Genomic DNA, 22791 nt, shown 5'->3' with positions numbered 1-22791 from the left:
GTAAGCTCGTTGAGAGGTGCAGCAATGGTGTTGAAATCTCTCACAAAACGCCTATAGAAACCAGCGAGGCCAAGGAAACTCCTCACTTGTGTGACCGTTTTGGGTTGCGGCCAACTCTCAATAGCTTCAATCTTGGCTTTATCAACTTCAATCCCCTGTGGAGTAACAACATAGCCAAGAAAAGATACTCGGTCGGTGCAAAAGGTGCACTTCCCAAGGTTACCAAACAAACGTGCATCATGTAGAGCAATAAAAACAGCACGTAAATGTTCCAAATGTTCCTCCAAAGATTTGCTATAAATGAATATGTCATCAAAGTAAACTACCACAAATCGTCCAATGAAAGCACGTAAAACTTCGTTCATTAATCTCATGAAAGTACTAGGTGCATTAGTTAACCCAAAAGGCATGACTAACCACTCATATAATCCAAACTTAGTTTTAAATGCTTTGGAGAATATTGTAGAGCCACTCAATTCTTCAAGCATATCATCTAGCCTAGGAATAGGATGACGATAACGAATAGTAATATTATTAATGCCTCTACAATCAATGCACATACGCGGCGTACCATCCTTTTTTGGCACTAAAATGATAGGAACAGCACAAGGACTAAGGGATTCGCGTATATAACCTTTGTCGAGCAGCTCTTGTACTTGACGCATAATCTCCTTCGTCTCCTCAGGATTGGTACGGTATGGTGCACGGTTGGGTAATAATGCACCGGGAATAAGTCAATTTGATGCTCAATCCCTCGAATAGGTGGTAATCCCGGTGGCACGTCTTGTGGAAAGACGTCAGCGAACTCCTGTAAAATGTTAGTGACAGCAGGGGGCAAAGAGGAAGGCACGTCCTCGAATGAAAATAATGCCTCTTTGCACACAAACGCATAGCAAACATATTTGCTAAAATCTAGCTCATCAATATCAGATTTTGTGGCAAGTAAACATGCACTTTTCAATTTAATTTCAGAAGCAACACTAGATGGTTTATTATTAGGTTTCATTTGTTGCTCAAATTCTTTTGCCACAATCTGATTTTCACTCTTATGGTTCTCCTGTTTTGCTTTATTAGCTCTATTAATATCATCTTTCAAAATGGATTCAGGAGTCATAGGAAGCAAAGTAATATGGCTATCCTTATGAACAAGAGTATACTGATTATTTCTACCATGGTGTACAGAATTTTTATCAAATTGCCATGGTCTACCAAGTAATAAGGAACATGCTTGCATGGGTACCACATCACAATCAACATAATCAGCATAGGTAGAGATACTGAAATGCACATGAACAGTACGTGTTACCTTAACCTTGCCGCTGTTGTTGAACCATTGGATGTAGTAAGGATTTGGATGTGGTCTTGTGGTGAGAGATAGCTTCTCCACCATCTCCATGCTAGCCAAGTTGTTGCAGCTCCCTCCATCTATGATGACGCGAACAGAACGTTCCTTCACAACTCCCTTTGTATGGAACAAATTATGCCTCTGATTTTGCTCAGCTTGTGTGACCTGCACACTCAAAACACGTTGAGCAACTAAACATTCATACCTGTCAGCATCTTCAGGAGCCATGTATTGCGTCTCATGATCAGAATCATCTTCACCGTGTTCTTCACGTGTAATAAGAGCCAAAGTCTCGTCATCATAGTCACTAGCGGACTCATACCCACCATCCTCAGTAGCAATCATCACACGCTGAGATTTGCATTCTCTCGCCAAATGTCCTCTTCCCTTACAACAACGACAAATAATATCACTTGTGTGCCCTGTTGATGCCATGGAAGAAGAACTCTGTGCAGGCCTGATAGGTGTGCTCTTGGAAGATAATGGTGGTTGTGCCTGCTTCCTTGTATCACGGCTGGAGGTAACAACTGATGGAGGTGTCGGTGCAGTAGAATGTGTGGAAGTAGAGGATGCACGCGGTGTCCATGATGAAGGTCGACCTGCAGAAAAGTTAGTCCGCGCCAATGCCTGACGATCCTGCACTTCACGTTCAGCTTTACAAGCAAGATGGAATAAACGAGTGATATTATTATAATCCTTATACTCTAGAATGGTCTGAATCTCTCTATTTAATCCACCCATAAAACGTGCAAGCATAGCTTCATTCTCCTCAACAATACCACATCTAATCATGCCAGTTTGTAATTCCTGATAATATTCTTCTACATAATTTTTTCCTTGTCTTAAGCGCTGCAATTTTTGAAGTAATTCACGTTGATAATATGGTGGAACCCAACGAGTACGCATAGCAGTTTTCAAAGCAGCCCAATAGCTGGAATAGGATATAATCTACAATGTTCAGACCACCAAACACAGGCAAAACTAGTGGAAGCACAAACAGCAGCAGGAACACGTTTCTCCTCGGGATATTGCAAACATGTAAAACGTTGTTCAGTTTCTAACTCCCAAGTAAGATATATATCACGAACATATCTACCCTCAAATGGTGGAATATTCAATTTCAGTTTAGGAAGATGGTCATGATCTCGTACCTCATGTGGTGGTGCATCCCTACCGTTGCGATGATAAGCATGAGGACGACCTGGTGGTGGTGGTGCTGGTGGTTGCACGTAGTTCTGATTTTGATCAATCTCATCCTCGTAATGGTCCTCCACCTCTGCAGTAGCAGCAGGAGCTACAGAAGCATCAACACCAGGTACATCAGCTCCAGAAGTTTGACCATCCTCAAGAGGAACACGCTTCGCTCGTCCGAACTGATTCGGAAGGGGGCGTTGTTGTTGTCGTTGTAGAGGTGCGATAGGTGCAGCCGGCGTTGGTGGTGGAAAACGCGAAAGCAATTCAGCAAACTTGTTATCGAGCTTTGTCTCAAACGTCTTCTCCATGCCATCTATCTTCTCCATGGCCTCTTCAAATCTGTTTAGCACATCTTGCACCTGTCCACTCATCATTTGCTGAAACTTATCATGAAGCTCCTTGTTCGTCAAGTTCGCCCAGTCAGTCTCATCGGCTTGTGATCCTGGCATGGTTAGCAGCAATAGAAACACACAAGAATATGATCCTACAGACTACTAACAAGTGGTGGTGGTGGTGGGTGTCACAAATCCGTCAAGCAAATCTCAAATTCTTACCAGTTCTTACCCAGCAGCAGGCGGTGATCGGCAACCGATGTAGTCAAAACTCTCAAAGCTTGGATAGAGCAATTACCAGGGAGAGTCAAACGCACGATGTAGATGTATGTCGAGCTGGGAAGGCTTATAATATGGTTGCAAAAAGGGTCAGCAATAATCAATTCAGAGATGCAAAGTTGAATAAACGCTCAACGACGGTGCTGTGCTGGTCCTAGGCTAGACCGTGCTAGAGACGCGAGCCTAGAACACTAATAAAATCAGGGCGCTGCACGTAGACAAGGGAAAAAACACTCTGGAATTTTTTTTTCGCTCTTTTTTTTTGCGCTCTTTTTTTGCGAAAATGCACTATAATGGCGAGTGTCCCAAAACTCTTCCCAGGTCAAACTGACAGGATGGCATGAAATTTTTTTGACTATTTTTCGGAAATCAGGGCAGTGATGACAAAAAAGTGCGACAAAAAATCACTATGATGGCGAGTGTCTCAAAAGACTCAGAAAAACCTAAAAATAGGATAGGGAAAAAATATTTTTGGTCGCCAAAATTTTGGCCTAAAAACTGCCCGGGGGTCTCCAGACTTTTTTTTCCGAAACCTACTCAGGCAAGGAAACACGAATCGGAATTTAGATGGATCTCGAAAACAAACCTAATATGAAAGGAACTCGGATTGGTGGTGGATATATGGTGGTGGTATATGGCAGTGGTGGTGGTAGGATATGGATATCGATCGGTGGTGGTATATGGATACAGATTCGGAGCGGTGGTGGTAGGTGGCAGGGGCGATGATGATGGTGCGGCGACGGCGTGACAACTTATGACTAGAACTCGAAACTCTAAAAGACTAGACGCTAAGACCAGCAACTTGACACGACGATGCAACTGTAAATTCAACCAAGCAAAATACTGAAAAGACTATGCAAAGGCTCAGACTGGTTCGGATAGGATGAACTAACCCTAAATTTTTTTTGGCTTTGTCGTGGACTATAGGTATGAAGAACAGACTCGATCTAAACTACGAAAAACTTTAAAATCTCATCGAGCAACCTGGAAATCTGATACCACTTGATAGAGGCGAAGGTGTCCCGATGTTTCGATGAGATGATGACTATCGTTTTCTGTGGGAGTCGACCTTGACGATCCGACTACGAACGTGCGAGACGTCGCGCCTTAGCAATCGCTAAACCAACTTCCGAGGGGTTATTGACCACGCCGGAGCATGATCAACCTCACCACGAGGGTCTGTTTCCTGCGAGCAAACGAAGAACAAGCAAGAAACTGAGTTTGCAATCTGGATATTGCGAATATAAGAGGAAAGCTTTATTAATGAAGGTGGGGTTCTGTGACGCCTTTGTCTGGTCGTTGAACACAAATGAAGTATGCGAAGTTGCAGCTATGGCGAACTTTTATTCTAAACAAAACCCAAAGTCTAAACGACGCCCTAAGGGCTGTATATATGGAGGAAGAGGGGGGAATTTCGTGGCCCTTGAGGGAGGGGTCCGAAACCAACCCTAACTGTTGTTTCCCCACACATACAGACTCTAAAAACAGCCTATACTTAAGTATTTCGAAATTACATGGGCTTGGCCCAATAATAAGGTGACGCAGCACCTAGAATAGCCTCTGGACGAAATTTATGAAGTGGCATCTTGTATATTTCGTCCAAGGCTTCATGCACTCCTTATGGCGGCTCCAAAGTGATGAGGACATCAATACCATTGTTACACTCACAGCCCCTACTGTTACATATAATGGACCAATTACTAGAGCTCGCGCACGCCAATTAAATTAGCAGGTACTTTCGTTTCTTGGTAATGATTCTATTGTTCATGAGAATATGATGCTGCCTAAATTGGATACTTTTGTTTTGCTTACAAATGAAGGGCCTAGCTTGGAGAAGGATGAACATTGGAGCAAGAACAAGCATGGAGTTGATGGCATGCGCAAGGGGAACAAGAACGGAGTTACAAGTGATGATTTCAGGACTTTGAAGCCACCATAATGAGTGAATGAAGCCTTGGACGAAATATACAAGATGCCACTTCATAAATTTCGTCCAGAGGCTATTCTAGGTGCTGCATCACCTTATTATTGGGCCAGGCCCATGTAATTTCGAAATACATAAGTATAGGTTGTTTTTAGAGTCCGTATGTGTGGGGAAACAAGAGATAGGGTTGGTTTCGGACCCCTTCCCCAAGGGCCACGAAATTCCCCCCTCTTCCTCCATATATACAGCCCTTAGGGCACCGTTTAGACTTTAAGATTTGTTTAGATTAAAAGTTCGCCATAGCTGCAACTTCGCGTACTTCGTTTGTGTTCAACGACCAGACAAAGGCGTCACAGAACCCCATCTTGATCAATAAAGCTTTCCTCTTATATTCGCACTATCCAGATTGCAATCTTAGTTTCTTGCTTGTTCTTCGTTTGCCTGCAGGAAACAGACCTTCGTGGTCAGGTTGATCGTGCTCCGGCGTGGTCAATAACCTCTCGGAGTTGGTTTAGCGAATGCTAAGGCGCGACGTCCTCGCACGTTAGTAGTCGGATCGTCAAAGTCGACTTCTTCCAAAACGATAGCCACCATCTCATCGAAAGACGGGACACCTTTGCCTCTATCAGAAAGTCCTGAAATCATCACTTATAACTCCGTTCTTGTCCCCCTTGCACATGCCATCAACTCCATGCTTGTTCTTGCTCCAATGTTCATCCTTCTCCAAGCTAGGCCCTTCATTCGTAAGCAAAACAAATGTATCCAATTTAGGCAGCATCATATTCTCATGAACATTAGAATCATTACCAAGAAACGGAAGTACCTGATAATTCAATTGGCGTGCGCGAGCTCTAGTAATTGGTCCAGTATATGTAACAGGAGGGGCTGTGGGTGTAACAATGGTATTGATGTCCTCATCAGCATTGGTTTAGCTCATATGTGAGATAGAGCATTGCTCATCCATACGGATCTGCTCCACGAGGGAGACTGCGGCCCCTCTACGGAGTTGATCCACGTTGGATTCAAGACCCCCTCTTGGGTGGCCCCATCAAGACCTCCTCACGGAGAAGAACTGGTTACCCTTTGTATCGTCCGTTGTTGACTTTGGATCGTGTATCTCCCCTTGTGTTCCAAGAATCTAGCATATGTGTTACTATATCTTGTTGGTTTTGAGAGTTCCCCTTGTGTTTTCCCTCGTTTTCCCCTCGTGTTCTTCGTGTTCTTAGTTGGGATCCTCTCTTTTCGTGAAAGATCGGCCATATAGGCTTCCACCCTACCTCATCTTGGTATCATGAGCCACGTTGATCACGATTTCGGAGCCCCTCTCTTTGTTTTCTTGCCTACTTTTGTTGATTTATTCCTAATTCGAAAATTGCCCCACAAAAATAGCCCCAATTTTTTTGTGATGTGTTGGTGTGATGAAGTTTTGTTGGATTTGATCCCCGGATTTTGTGTGTTGCAGGTAGATCTAGCTTTTCCCCATCTTTTCCCCAATTTCCATCCACAAAATCTTCCGAATTTTGCCCCAGATTTGACCTCTCCACGCGGTGTTCATCGAGTTCGTCCACGGATCCAAAGCCCGGACATCCGGCCCGACAGCCCGGACATCCGGCCCGACAGCCCGGACATCCGGCCATCAGCCCGGACATCCGGCCCCTGACAGCATCACTTCCATCCACCGCTTCCTTTCTGCCTAACTTTCGCCCAATTTTGTTCCGGTACCCACATACACTTCCGCATAACACCACCGCTTGCACATAGCACCACCATAGCCTTTCCCGCTACTAACTCCGACAATTTTTGACCCGTTTTGCTTTGAGAATTTGATTTGTGGTTTCCGTTTCCTAACGCGTTTCGGCTACTTAGGGACGGTTCGACATCAACTTCACCACTGCTCATCTTCGCCAAGGACTACTACGAACGGCTACATCATTTTGGTATCAACCTCATCTTGGTATCGTGATATCATCATACTTTCTTGCATTTGCATTGATAACCCCATAGCCTTACTTTTGCGTCACTTACCCATCGAGACTAGCCTTTGAGTATTCCGGCAATGTGACTTGTGCACATTAGTGATCATACCTCCCATAGCATACATACCATATCATCGTGTTGCATATCTTGGTATCATCTCTTGTGTCACAAAGTTGTCATCGCATACACAATTGCTATCTTGGTTCGTGAAGTTTTGCATGAGAAAAGAGATCAAAAGAGAAAGAGCCAAACAAGCTTTTAAGCAAAAAGGAAAGATAAGCAAAGAGCTTATAAGCAAGAACCATAGCATCATACAACATTAAGATTGTCATACTCGATCATCTTGGATCATATCATCGGAATACCATATATATAGCATACTTGGGGTAGAAGTCGTTGCATTTTTGCTTAGTAGGTTGTGCACAAGTTCGTATCCGCCTATTGTGCAATCGTGCTAGCGTCTCTCTAGTGTTGTGCAACAAGAGCATTTTTGTGGACTCCACATTTTGGCTCATCCCTTGGTTGCATGACACCACTTATCTATTTGTGTGTGTGTTTCCGTGTACCACATTTTGCTATTGGTCTACTTGTTGCATTTGCAAATTTGTGAATCTTTTCCAACATTATTGAGTCTCACTTACAATTGCATCAAATTTTGTGCCACCATCCTAACCGAGCTCCACCATAAGCTTTTACTTGTGTAGGTGTGAGAAACCGACAAGAATTGGTGCCAATTGTGCTATTTCCTTGTTCCACATTGGAGTGATCATTAATCCATTTTCAACATCGGTCAAGGTACATTTGGTATAAGTTCTTCTCTTTCTCCCACTCACATATTTTCGTTTGGAATGATGGATAGGCCAAGTACTTCTACCAACCCACTCTTCCTCGAGCAAGACGACGACCCGAACAACTACGTCACCAAGCTACACCTATTTGGTACACAACGAGCTTCCCATGAAGAGCAACTAGCGATGAGCGACCGCATCGACAACCTCGCCACCGACTTGCGACTCTCCGAGCAACGTACACGAGACTACTTTGACAACAAGCTCGACGAACACAAGCATGAGAATGACGCAAGAATGGACGAGATTCGTGCCTTGTTGGTCAACTGCTCTTTTACCACTTCGTCCTACTCAAGACGGAGCCGCTCCAGTCAACACTCCGATGACACTATCTCCGGCTCAAGTACCCCAAAATCGAACACTCTTCGTCGTGCCGCGCATTAAGATCGTCAAGCAAACCGCAATCCTCTACACGACACCGACTCTCAAGAGCATCGACACCGTCAAAACCAAGCTCCTTTCGTGCAAGCACAAGAACGGCAACAAGAACAAGACGAGCGTGCGCGACAACATCATGATGCACAAGACGCCGAGACACAACGTCAAGAACAACAACTACGAGAAGCTCAAGCACTTGAGGCGCAACGTGCCCTTCGAGATTCAAGTCGAGCCATAGCCAACCGAGGCCGACAAGCTCGTCTACACCAAGAAGCACTTCGCGATGAAGCTCAAGAAAGGATTTATCAATCATGTGTGCATCGTCAAGTTCCTCGTCAAGCTCGCCAAGAACATCAAATTCAACAAGAACAACATGACAATGAAAATCATCCAAGACAATAACAACATGAGGTCGACAACTGATGAGGACATCAATACCATTGTTACACCCACAACCCCTGCTACTATACATACTGGACCGATTACTAGAGCTCGTGCACGCCAATTAAATTACCATGTACTTTCGTTTCTTGGTAATGATTCTAATGTTCCTGAGAATATGATGCTGCCTCAATTGGATACATTTGTTTTGCTTACAAATGAAGGGCCTAGCTTGGAGGATGAACATTGGAGCAAGAACAAGCATGGAGTTGATGGCATGCGCAAGGGAGACAAGAACAGAGTTTCAAGTGATGATTTCAGGACTTTGAAGCCACCATAATGAGTGCATGAAGCCTTGGACGAAATATACAGGATGCCACTTCATAATTTTCGTCCAGAGGCTATTCTAGGTGCTGCGTCACCTTATTTTTGGGCCAGGCCCATGTAATTTCGAAATACTTCAATATAGGCTGTTTTTAGAGTCCGTATGTGTGGGGAAACAAGAGTTAGGGTTGGTTTCGAACCCCTCCTCCAAGGGCCACGAAATCCCCCCCCCCTCTTCCTCCATGCCCCTAGGGCATCGTTTAGACTTTGGGTTTTGTTTAGATTAAAAGTTCGTCATAGCTGCAACTTCGCGTACTTCGTTTGTGTTCAATGACCAGACCAAGGCGTCACAGAACCCCACCTTCATTAATAAAGCTTTCCTCTTTTATTCGCAATACCCAGATTGCAATCTCAGTTTCTTGCTTGTTCTTCGTTTGCTCGCAGGAAATAGACCCTCGTGATCAGGTTGATCGTGCTCCGGCGTGGTCAATAACCCCTCGGAAGTTGGTTTAGCGAATGCTAAGGCGCGACGTCCTCGCACGTTCGTAGTCTGATCGTCAAAGTCGACTCCCACAGAAAATGGTTGCTATCTCATCGAAGCATCGGGACACCTTTGCCTCTATCAAGTGGTATCAGATTTCCAGGTTGCTCGATGAGATTTTACAGTTTTTCGTAGTTTAGATCGAGTCTGTTCTTCATACCTATAGTCCACGAAAAAGCCAAAAAACAATATTAGGGTTAGTTCATCTTATCCGAACCAATCTGAGCCTTTGCATAATCTTTTCTGTATTTGCTTTGTTGAATTTGCGGTTGCATCGTCGTGTCAAGTTGCTGGTCCTAGCGTCTAGTACTTTAGAGTTTCGAGTTCTGTTCACAAGTTGTCACGCCGCCGCCACACCATCGTCATCACCGCTGCCATATACCACCATTGTCATCACCGTTGCCATATACCACCATCATCATCACCGCTGCCATATACCACCATCGTCATCACCGCTGCCATATACCACCATCGTCATCGCCGCTACCATATACCACATATCCACCGCCATCACGCTAATCCGAGTCCACCTCCATCACAGATTCGCCACCAGTCCGTGTTCCATCGCCCTGCAAATATCCGCCACCAGTCCGAGTTTCCACCAGATTCATCTCTGCCACCAGTCCTAGTCCGAGTCCAGTAATTATTGCTTTGTTCTTGATTTCCAGATCACGCGATACTCCGAGTCGTGACAGAATAGGACTCGCCAACTTCCGAGCCATCCACAGAAGAAAAATAGTTCCAATTTCAAAAAAAAACTAAGTCTGGAAAATTCTGGCTAGGCAGTTTTTAGGACATTTGTAGACTTTTTCGAAAAAAAATTGTTGCGGAGAAAAAAAAGTGCAAAAAAGTGAAAAAAGAAAAAAAAAACCAGAGTGTGCTCCTCCTTGTTTCCGTGCAGCGCCGTGATTTTGTTAGTGTTCTAGGCTCGCGTCTCTAGTACGGTCTAGCCTAGGACCAGCACAGTACCGTCGTTGAGCGTTTATTCAACTTTGCATCTCTGAATTGATTATTGCTGACCCTTTTTGCTACCATATTATAAGCCTTCCCAGCTCCACATACATCTACATCGTGCGTTTGACTCTCCCTGGTAATCGCTCTATCCAAGCTTTGAGGGTTTTGACTACATCGGTTGCCGATCACCGCCTGCTGCTGGGTAAGAACTGGTAAGAATTTGAGATTTGCTTGACGGATTTGTGACACCCACCACCACCACTTGTTAGTAGTCTATAGGATCATATTCTTGTGTGTTTCTATTGCCGCTAACCATGCCGGGATCACAAGCCGACGAGATTGACTGGGAGAACTTAACGAACAAGGAGCTTCATGATAAGTTTCAGCAAATGATGACTGAACAGGTGCCAGATGTGCTGAACAATTTTGAAGAGGCCATGGAGAAGATCACTGGCCTTGAGAAGACGTTCGAAACAAAGCTCGATAACAGATTTAATGAAGTGCTTGCGCGTCTTCCACCACCGGCTGCACCTGCCACACCTCTGCAACAACAACAACGACTACCTCCACGTCGGGAAACAACCCTTCGACAAGCGAGTCGTGTCCCTCTTCAGCCTGGCCAAACTGCTGGTGCTGCTGTTGATACTTCTGTGGCTCCTGCTGCTGATGTGGAGGAGGATGATTATGCGGGAGATTACGAGGATGAGGTTGATCAAAATCAGAACTACGTGCAACCACCAGCACCACAACCACCAGGTCGTCCACATGCAAATAATGGCAATGTTAGGGCTCCCCCTCAGGTACGAGATCATGACCATCTTCCTAAACTGAAATTGAATATTCCACCATTTGAGGGTAGATATGTTCCTGATATATATCTTACTTGGGAGTTAGAAACTGAACAACAATTTACATGTTTACAATATCCTGAGGAGAGACATGTTCCTGCTGCTGTTTGTGCTTTCACTAGCTTTGCATATGTTTGGTGGTCTAAACATTGTAGATTATATCCTGTTCCAGCTACTTGGGCTACTTTGAAAACTGCTATGCGTACTCGTTGGGTTCCACCATATTATCAACGTGAATTACTTCAAAAATTGCAGCGCTTAAGACAAGGAAAAAATTCTGTAGAAGAATATTATCAGGAATTACAAACTGGTTTGATTAGATGTGGTATTGTTGAGGAGAATGAAGCTATGCTTGCACGTTTTATGGGTGGATTAAATAGAGAGATTCAGACCATTCTAGAGTGTAAGGATTATAATAATATCACTCGTTTACTCCATCTTGCTTGTAAAGCTGAACGTGAAGTGCAGGATCGACAAGCATTGGCGCGAACTAACTTTTCTGTAGGTCGACCTTCATGATGGACACCACGTGCATCATCTACTTCCACTGCACCATCACCTCCTTCAGGTGCCACCTCCAACCGTGATACAAGAAAGCAGGCACAACCACCACTATTTGCCAAGAGCACACCTGCCGGGCCTGCATAGAGCTCTTCTTCTTCCACGGCGTCAACAAGGCACACAAGTGATATTATTTGTCGTCGTTGTAAGGGAAGAGGACATTTTGCGAGAGAATGCAAATCTCAGCGTGTGATGATTGCTACTGAGGACGGTGGGTATGAGTCCGCTGGTGACTATGATGAGGAGACTTTGGCTCTTATTACACATGAAGAACACGGTGGAGATGATTCTGATCGTGAGACGCAATACATGGCTGCTGAAGATGCTGACAGGTATGAATGTTTAGTTGCTCAACGTGTTTTGAGTGTGCAGGTTACACAAGCTGAGCAAAATCAGAGGCATAATTTGTTCCATACAAAGGGAGTTGTGAAGGAACGTTCTATTCGCGTCATCATAGATGGAGGGAGCTGCAACAACTTGGCTAGCATGGAGATGGTGGAGAAGCTATCTCTCACCACAAGACCACATCCACATCCTTACTACATCCAATGGTTCAACAACAGCGGCAAGGTTAAGGTAACACGTACTGTTCGGGTGCATTTTAGTATCTCTACATATGCTGATTATGTTGATTGTGATGTGGTACCTATGCAAGCATGTTCCTTATTACTTGGTAGACCATGGCAATTTGATAAAAGTTCTGTACACCATGGTAGAAACAATCAGTATACTCTTGTTCATAACGATACAAATATTACTTCGCTTCCTATGACTCATGATTCCATTTTGAAAGATGATATTCATAGAGCTAATAAAGCAAAACAGGAGAAAAATAAGAGTGAAAATCAGATTGTGGCAAAAGAATTTGAGCAACAAATGAAGCCTAATAATAAACCATCTAGTGTTGCTTCTGAAATTAAATTGAAAAGTGCATGTTTACTTGCCATCAAATCTGATATTGATGAGCTAGTTTTTAGCAAATCTGTTTGCTATGCTTTTATGTGCAAAGAGGCATTATTTTCATTCGAGGACGTGCCTTCCTCTTTGCCCCTTGCAGTCACTAACATTTTGCAGGAGTTCGCTGACGTCTTCCCACAAGACGTGCCACCGGGATTACCACCTATTTGAGGGATTGAGCATCAAATTGACTTAATTCCCGGTGCATCGCTACCCAACCGTGCACCATACCGTACCAATCCAGAGGAGATGAAGGAGATTATGCGTCAAGTACAGGAGCTGCTCGACAAAGGTTATATTCACGAATCCCTTAGTCCTTGTGTTGTTCCTATTATTCTAGTGCCGAAAAAGGATGGTACGTCGCGTATGTGTGTTGATTGTAGAGCTTTCAAAACTAAGTTTGGTTTATATGAGTGGTTAGTCATGCCTTTTGGGTTAACTAATGCACCTAGTACTTTCATGAGACTAATGAACGAAGTTTTACGTGCTTTCATTGGACGATTTGTGGTAGTCTATTTTGATGATATACTGATTTATAGCAAATCTTTGGAGGAACATTTGGAACATTTACGTGCTGTTTTTATTGCTCTACGTGATGCACGTTTGTTTGGTAACCTTGGGAAGTGCACCTTTTGCACCAACCGAGTATCTTTTCTTGGCTATGTTGTTACTCCACAGGGAATTGAAGTTGATAAAGCCAAGATTGAAGCTATTGAGAGTTGGCCGCAGCCCAAAACGGTCACACAAGTGAGGAGTTTTCTTGGACTCGCTGGTTTCTATAGGCGTTTGTTCGAGATTTTAGCACCATAGCTGCACCTCTCAATGAGCTTACAAAGAAGGATGTGCCTTTTGTTTGGGGTACCGCACAGGAAGAAGCCTTCATGATATTGAAAGATAAGTTGACACATGCTCCTTTACTCCAACTTCCTGATTTTAATAGGACTTTTGAGCTTGAATGTGATGCTAGTGGAATTGGATTAGGAGGTGTGTTATTACAAGATGGCAAACCTGTTGCATACTTTTCTGAAAAATTGAGTGGGCCTAGTCTGAACTATTCTACTTATGATAAAGAATTATATGCTCTTGTTCGGACCTTAGAAACACTGCAACATTATTTGTGGCCCAAAGAATTTGTTATACATTCTAATCATGAATCTTTGAAACACATTAAAAGTCAAGCTAAACTGAACCGTAGACATGCTAAATGGGTTGAATTCATTGAGACTTTCCCTTATGTCATTAAACACAAGAAGGGTAAAGAAAATGTTATTGCTGATGCATTGTCTCGTCGTTATACTATGCTTTCACAACTTGACTTTAAAATATTTGGTTTGGAGACCATCAAAGATCAATATGTGCATGATGCTGAATTTAAAGATATATTGTAGAATTGTAAAGAAGGTAGAACATGGAACAAGTTCGTCGTTAAAGATGGATTTGTGTTTTGTGCTAACAAGCTATGCATTCCAGCTAGCTCTGTTCGTCTTTTGTTGTTGCAGGAGGCGCATGGAGGAGGACTAATGGGACACTTTGGTGTGAAGAAGACGGAGGATATACTTGCTACACATTTCTTTTGGCCAAAGATGAGACGGGATGTTGAGCGTGTTCTTGCTCGCTGCACTACATGTCAAAAAGCTAAGTCACGACTCAATCCTCATGGTTTATATATGCCTTTGCCTGTACCTAGTGTTCCTTGGGAGGATATATCTATGGACTTTGTTTTAGGTTTACCTCGAACAAAGAAGGGGAGGGATAGCATATTTGTTGTCGTGGATAGGTTCTCGAAAATGGCACACTTTATACAATGTCATAAAAGCGATGATGTTGTTAATGTTGCTGATTTGTTCTTTCGTGAAATTATTCGCTTGCATGGTGTGCCAAATACTATTGTTTTAGATCGTGATACTAAATTTCTTAGTCACTTTTGGAGATGTTTATGGGCTAAGTTGGGAAGTAAACTGCTTTTTAGTACTACTTGTCACCCCCAAACTGATGGTCAAACTGAAATAGTCAATAGAACATTGTCTACTATGCTTACGGCTGTTTTGAAGAATAATAAGAAAATGTGGGAAGAATGCTTGCCTCATATTGAATTTGCTTATAATCGTTCGTTGCATTCTACTACTAAGATGTGCCCTTTATGATAGACGCGAGGGTGTCCCGATCTTTCGATGAGATGATAACTATCGATTTGGTGGAGACGACTTTGACGATCCGACTACAAACGTGCACGACGTTGCGCCTTAGCAATCACTAAACCAACTCCGAGAGGTTATTTACCACGCGGGGAGCATGATCAACCTGACCACGAAGGTCTATTCCTGCAAGCAATCGAAGAACGAGCAAAAATATGATAAAGCAATCTGAATATTGCGAATATGGATGAAGTATTGACAAAAGTGGGGATCCGAAAGTGGTCTTGGTCTGGTCGTTGGACACAAACGAAGTACATGAAGTTGCAATGGCTAACATTTAAGTAAACAAATCCCAAGGAAAAAGCTACTAGATGGATCTACTTATATAGGAGCAAGGGGTGGCGGCCAAGGAGATGGGAGGACGTCCCAAGGCAGCCTAAAACCAACCCTAGGTCATACAAGGCTCATGGGCCCAAGTGGAGGTGATGCAACACCTTTGGACTTGTTGTTTGACTCGGATTCTGCTGCAGCGTCAGATTGTTTCGTCCATATCTCAACGCTCCGGATGAATTTAAAGGTGAATCCAATTGGGTTGGAAAGAGGACGAAATCTACTTTCCAACAAAAAACGAATCACCCAATTCAGAGTCCGTATGAAAAAGTTGTTGGCGTTTTGATTCAGGTATGTCTGTGCAGTCCGAATCTGAATCCAGAACGTGGGAGACTTGGACTCTATCTTCTCTTGGCCCAAAAGTGACGTGAGAGAACTTTTTCAACAGAACATAAACTTCCCCTTTTCCCTTATCTTCATGTGTGGATTGTACAAATGTCCCATACACCTGCAATTAGACAAAACACAAAAGTGTGTGAAGTATTTTTGTTCTGGATAACATAAATAGATTATTGAATAGTTTGCACTAGAAATCACCTGACAAATATGCATGTATGCAATATTTTTGGTCATATCCAAGGTAGTCATGTCCTCATCATCCTCCCCTTCTTGAAAACAAAGCTGTCCTCGGCGTTGCTTAATCTGAAATGTGGTTAACAAAAGAGACAAGGTGTACATGTTGTATATGTATATGTCATCCATTTTAACTACCTTGATTTTTGCACATATGACACATGTATACATGAGTAACTTCCATAGATCATAAAATATAAAGCCAAAACATTATCATAAGTAGAAAGCATGAAAATATTGCAACTCGGTTTGCACATATAAGTGAAGCTCTTAGTCATATCAAAAGATTGACAATATTCATCATTAAACCATCCTAACATTGGTGAATAAACCTTACGTGCATCAAATTTACATGCTACAACATGCTTAAATAAGAAAACATGCAATAAGTCATTTGACACAGAACGATCACCAAGATTAGAGGTCATATCAAAATGATTAAACATTGGCACAATTATTTTAAAATGTATTTGATCCAAATCTGGTTTATTTCCTGATTCACATGGTTCTTTGACATCAACAGCTAATTCAATGGGCGCAGTCGAAATTGTTGGTATTTCAGTTGTTTGATCACATGATGCATTCATGACAGCAACATGATTCTCTAAAATAGGTGGCGTGCTCAAATCAACAGGTAACTCAACACATGATGTATTTAAGTTAATTAGGCATGCATCATTCTCATGTAAAGTTATATCATCAATACCTTTAATGTTACCTTGTCGCAAAGACGTAACTGATGTAGGTATGGACAATGACAATGTACCATACACTTGAGATGATGTCGCACTCATAATCTGAGGTGTGGCTGCTCTAGTAGGTGCAACGATGGAGGAATCAACCGATGGTAGTGAGTATGAATTGGAATAGTAGTTCTTGTAGTCACCCAATGCATCCTCCTGTAACTGTCTCTCAAAGGTACAAGCACGAACATACATACCAGTAATGCAACGAGGAATATACTGAAATCTTGCCTGAATATCATGGTTCAAACCACCAAAAAATCTATTCATTGTATCATCCTCAGATTCTTCTATGTCACAATGATGCATATAAGATTTGAACTCTTGGTAGTAAGCATGAACAGTGTTGTTGCCTTGTTTAAATTGTTCAAATTTGTGAAGCATTCACGACGATAGTAAGAAGGGAAAAATTGTTGTCTCATTACATCTTTCAAATCTTTCCAAGTTGTGGGTTGGTTATCAATGTTTTTCTTACAATGCACACTCCACCAAACAGAAGCAAAACCAGTAAATGCTCTAGTGGCAGCTCGTACTCGCTCAAGTTCAGAAAAGTCATGGTGACTAAAAACTTGTTCTACTTCAAGCTCCCAAGCTAGATAAATAGCAGGATTAAATCTACCCTCAAATGACGGTAAAGAGATAACCTGACCATGTGCTTGTGTGTGTTGTCCCAACTCTCGTGATGGTGATGATGTGTCTGTCGTCCAAGAACTTCTATCTCCGGAACCTGTCATGATTAGTAGAAACAAGAAACAAAATTCGAGAATACTGTTCCGATGGACTACTAGGATGTGGTTGTAAAGTGCTCACAGTAAAGCAAATATCAATATACAAGTTCTTACCAAGCAGCAGGTGGTGACAGGCAACCAGCGGTGTCAAATAACTCCGAAGATTGAGTAAAGCGATTTGCCAGGGAAACATATATATACACGGTGCAGAAATATGTGGAGCTGGGTTGGCTATATATGGTAGCAAAATATTAGCAATAATCAATTCAGAGATGCAATGTTGAATAAACGCTCAACGACGGTACTGTGCTGGTCCTAGGCTAGATCGGACTAGAGCCGCGAGCCTAGAACACTAATGAGGTCACGGCGTAGCACAACTAGCATTAATGAAGGATACTAAGTAGCTCTGGACAGCAAGATATAAGTGAAGATCACAACGGCAGTAAAGATAATGATGAAAAACAACTGCCAAGCAGGATATACAACAACTCTCTCTCCAACTTTCCTCTTGAAAAGTTTGAACCAATTTTCTGATAACTTTTCTCAAGAATGGCACTGACTCAAGCTTTCAAACGCAAAAAGAATCACTCAATTCCGAGTTGATATGAGGAGTCAAAAAATTCTAAAACTGGCTTGAAAAACTGGAATAAACTGTGTCGCGAACTTCGGAGGGCAAAAAGACCTATTTAGAAGCCGATTTTGAGGTGTCAAATAGTGAACTGGACTCTGCAACTATTTAGATGTGGCTCGTCGCTAGCATTGATTTGAGTACTCGCGGAGCCAAAACGGACTTCGTATGAGGAAGTTATGCCTGTTTTACTGAACAGTGCACAAAACATATTCCAATCCGAATTCAACTACGAGATTGAGTCTAGATAAATCCTAATTTTTTTTCTTCTCTTTTTTTTCTCACACTTTTTTTCTTTTTCTTTCTCTCTTTTTTTTCTCTGACTTCTTTTTCTTTTTTTTCTCTGCCTTTTTTTCTCTCCCTCTTTCCAAGACAAACTAGATAAGATGCAGATTGGATCAAGCGAAGATGTGAACGACCTCAACTATGATTGTGACAATGAACTATGGGTAGCACGTGGTGGAAATTGATGGATGGTGTGGTGGACAGCGGAAGGGATAACGATGCAGCAGCGACGTGACTAATGTGAACATAACTCGAAACTCTAAACGAACTAGACACTAAGACCAGCAACTCGACACGACGATGCAACCGATAATTCAATAATGCAAACAATGAAAAGAAAATTGCAAAGGCTCATACTGGCTTGGACAAAAAGGATGAATAGATCTAACTTTTTTGTGGCTTTTTCTTGGACAATAGGTAAGAAAATAAATCTAATCTAGGGGAAACCGTAAATTCTCACCGAGCAACCTGAAAACTGATACCACTTGATAGACGCGAGGGTGTCCCGATCTTTCGATGAGATGATAACTATCGATTCGGTGGAGACGACTTTGACGATCCGACTACAAACGTGCACGACGTTGGGCCTTAGCAATCGCTAAACCAACTCCGAGAGGTTATTGACCACGCCGGAGCACGATCAACCTGACCACGAAGGTCTGTTCCGACAAGAAATCGAAGAATGAGCAAGAATATGATAAAGCAATCTGAATATTGCGAATATGGATGAAGTATTGACAAAAGTGGGGATCCGAAAGTGGTCTTGGTCTGGTCGTTGGACACAAACGAAGTACACGAAGTTGCAATGGCTAACTTTTAACTAAACAAATCCCAAGGAAAAAGCTACTAGATGGATCTACTTATATAGGAGCAAGGGGTGGCGGCCAAGGAGGTGGGAGGACGTCCCAAGGCAGCCTAAAACCAACCCTAGGTCGTACAAGGCTCATGGGCCCAAGTGGAGGTGATGCAACACCTTTGGACTTGTTGTTTGACTCGGATTCTGCTGCAGCGTCAGATTGTTTCGTCCATATCTCAACGCTCCGGATGAATTTAAAGGTGAATCCAATTGGGTTGGAAAGAGGATGAAATCTACTTTCCAACAAAAAAAGAATCACCGAATTCGGAGTCCGTATGAAAAAGTTATTGGCGTTTTGACTTAGGTATCTCTGTGCAGTCCAAATCTGAATCCAGAACGTGGGAGACTTGGACTCTATCTTCTCTTGGCCCAAAAGTGACGTGAGAGAACTTTTTGAACAGAACATAAACTTCTCCTTTTCCCTTATCTTCATATGTAGATTGTACAAATGTCCCATACACCTGCAATTAGACAAAACACAAAAGTGTGTGAAGTATTTTTGTTCTGGATAACATAAATAGATTATTGAATAGTTTGCACTAGAAATCACCTGACAAATATGCATGTATGCAATATTTTTGGTCGTATCCAAGGTAGTCATGTCCTCATCACTTTTGAAATTGTGTATGGTTTCCTACCTCGTGCACCCATTGATTTGTTGCCTCTTCCATCTTCGGAGAAGGTTAATTTTGATGCTAAACAACGTGCTGAATTGATCTTAAAAATGCATGAGTTAACTAAGGAAAACATTGAGCGTATGAATGCTAAATATAAACTTGCTGGAGATAAGGGTAGAAAACATGTTGTCTTTGCACCTGGAGATCTTGTTTGGTTACATTTGCGTAAGGATAGGTTTCCTAATTTGTGCAAATCAAAGCTAATGCCACGTGCTGATGGTCCTTTTAAGGTGTTAGAGAAAATAAATGATAATGCATATAAACTTGAACTGCCTGCAGATTTTGGGGTTAGTCCCACTTTAACATTGCAGATTTGAAGCCTTATTTGGGTGAGGAAAATGAGCTTCCGTCGAGGACGACTTCATTTCAAGAAGGGGAGGATGATGAGGACATCAATACCATTGTTACACCCACAACCCCTGCTACTATACATACTGGACCGATTACTAGAGCTCGCGCACGCCAATTAAATTACCAGGTACTTTCGTTTCTTGGTAATGATTCTAATGTTCATGAGAATATAATGCTGCCTAAATTGGATACATTTGTTTTGCTTACAAATGAAGGGCCTAGCTTGGAGAAGGATGAACATTGGAGCAAGAACAAGCATGGAGTTGATGACATGCGCAAGGGAGACAAGAACGGAGTTTCAAGTGATGATTTCAGGACTTTGAAGCCACCATAATGAGTGCATGAAGCCTTGGACGAAATATACAAGATGCCACTTCATAATTTTCGTCCAGAGGCTATTCTAGGTGTTGCGTCACCTTATTTTTGGGCCAGGCCCATGTAATTTCGAAATACTTCAATATAGGCTGTTTTTAGAGTCCGTATGTGTGGGGAAACAAGAGTTAGGGTGGGTTCCGGACCCCTCCTCCATGGGCCACGAAATCCCCCCCCCCCTCTTTCTCCATATATACAGCCCCTAGGGCATCGTTTAGACTTTGGGTTTTGTTTAGATTAAAAGTTCGCCATAGCTGACTCTTCGCGTACTTCGTTTGTGCTCAACGACCAGACCAAGGCGTCACAGAACCCCACCTTCATTCATAAAGCTTTCCTCTTTTATTCGCAATATCCAGATTGCAATCTCAGTTTCTTGCTTGTTCTTCGTTTGCTCACAGGAAATAGACCCTCGTGGTCAGGTTGATCGTGCTCCGGCGTGGTCAATAACCCCTCGGAAGTTGGTTTAGCGATTTCTAAGGCGCGATGTCTTCGCACGTTCGTAGTCGGATCGTCAAAGTCGACTCCCACAGAAAACGATTGCTATCTCATCGAAACATCGGGACACCTTTGGCTCTATCAACAACCCTCTTCGCCAAGAGCAACATGAGATTGTCAATCCTCAACGACATGGGCATCATCATCCCCGACCCCAACACAATGAAGAGCAACGATACGACAAGCTAAAGTTCACCATGCCCAAGTTCACCGAAAGCAATGACCCCGAAGAGTACATATCATGGGCTTCGAAGGTTGACAAAATCTTCCACTTGCACAACTATGAAGAAGAGAAGAAGATAGCGATGGCATCCCTCGAATTCCAAGACTACGTCCTCATTTGGGTGGAACAAGTCATTGAGCACCGAGAGGCAAGAGGAGAACCACCCATCACTACTCGGGCGCAAATGAAGGATGTCATGAGAGCATGTTTTGTGCCAAACTACTACAAGCGCGACCTCTTCAAGAAACTCCAACTACTCAAGCAAGGAACCAAGAGCGTTGAAGAGTACTACAAGGAAATGGAGATTGCCATGATACGAGCCAATGTCACAGAAGATGATGAGCAAACTATGGCACATTTCTTGAATGGACTCAATCATCCTATCAAGAAGATCGCCGACTTCCAACCTTAATCGAACCTCATCGAGCTAGTGCATCAAGCTACCAAAGCGGAACGCCAAGTGCAAGATGACCTCAAATATGCCAAGTTCTCATCCAAGTCATATGGTTTCTCCAACTCTCAAGCGTCAACGACTCCAACACCTTCTACATCAACCAAGCCATCTACAAACAACGGCGACAAGTCAAGTTACAAGAAAACTTCGACAAGCTCAAGTCGTCCTCCTACTACAAGCAACTTCAAGCCAAAAGCTTCATCATCATCTACCCCAACCAATGAGACCATCAAGACAAGTTCCTTCAAATGCTTCACATGCGGCGGCCGAGGCCACAAGTCTTTCAAGTGTACAAACAAGCGCACCATGATCCTCAAAGATGACGGAACCTATGACTCAATGAGTGAAGGAGAAATGGAAGCCCTTGAGCAAGTGGCCATGCACCGGCAAGTGAACAACGAAGATGAAGATGATCAAGTCTTTTGTGATGAAGATTCGAGCCCCGCTCTTGTCGTCTCCAAGGTCTTGACTCTTCAACATCAACAAGATGAAGACCAGAGATGCCATATCTTCCACACCAAGGCCGGCATGATGAGGACATCAATACCATTGTTACACCCACAGGCCCTGCTGCTATACATACTGGACCAATTACTAGAGCTCGCGCACGCCAATTAAATTACCAGGTACTTTCGTTTCTTGGTAATGATTCTAATGTTCATGAGAATATGATGCTGCCTAAATTGGATACATTTGTTTTGCTTACAAATGAAGGGCCTAGCTTTGAGAAGGATGAACATTGGAGCAAGAACAAGCATGGAGATGATGGCATGCGCATGGGGAACAAGAATGGAGTTACAAGTGATGATTTCAGGACGTTGAAGCCACCATAATGCGTGCATGAAGCCTTGGACGAAATATACAAGATGCTACTTCATAACTTTCGTCCAGAGGCTATTCTAGGTGCTGCGTCACCTTATTATTGGGCCAGGCCCATGTAATTTCGAAATACATAAGTATAGGCTGTTTTTAGAGTCCGTATGTGTGGGGGAAACAAGAGATGGGGTTGGTTTCGGACCCCTTCCTCAAGGGCCACGA

This window comes from Aegilops tauschii, chromosome 6, assembly GCF_002575655.3.
Source record: "Aegilops tauschii subsp. strangulata cultivar AL8/78 chromosome 6, Aet v6.0, whole genome shotgun sequence".
NCBI classification, from domain to species: domain Eukaryota; kingdom Viridiplantae; phylum Streptophyta; class Magnoliopsida; order Poales; family Poaceae; genus Aegilops; species Aegilops tauschii.
This window is presented reverse-complemented; position numbering follows the sequence as displayed.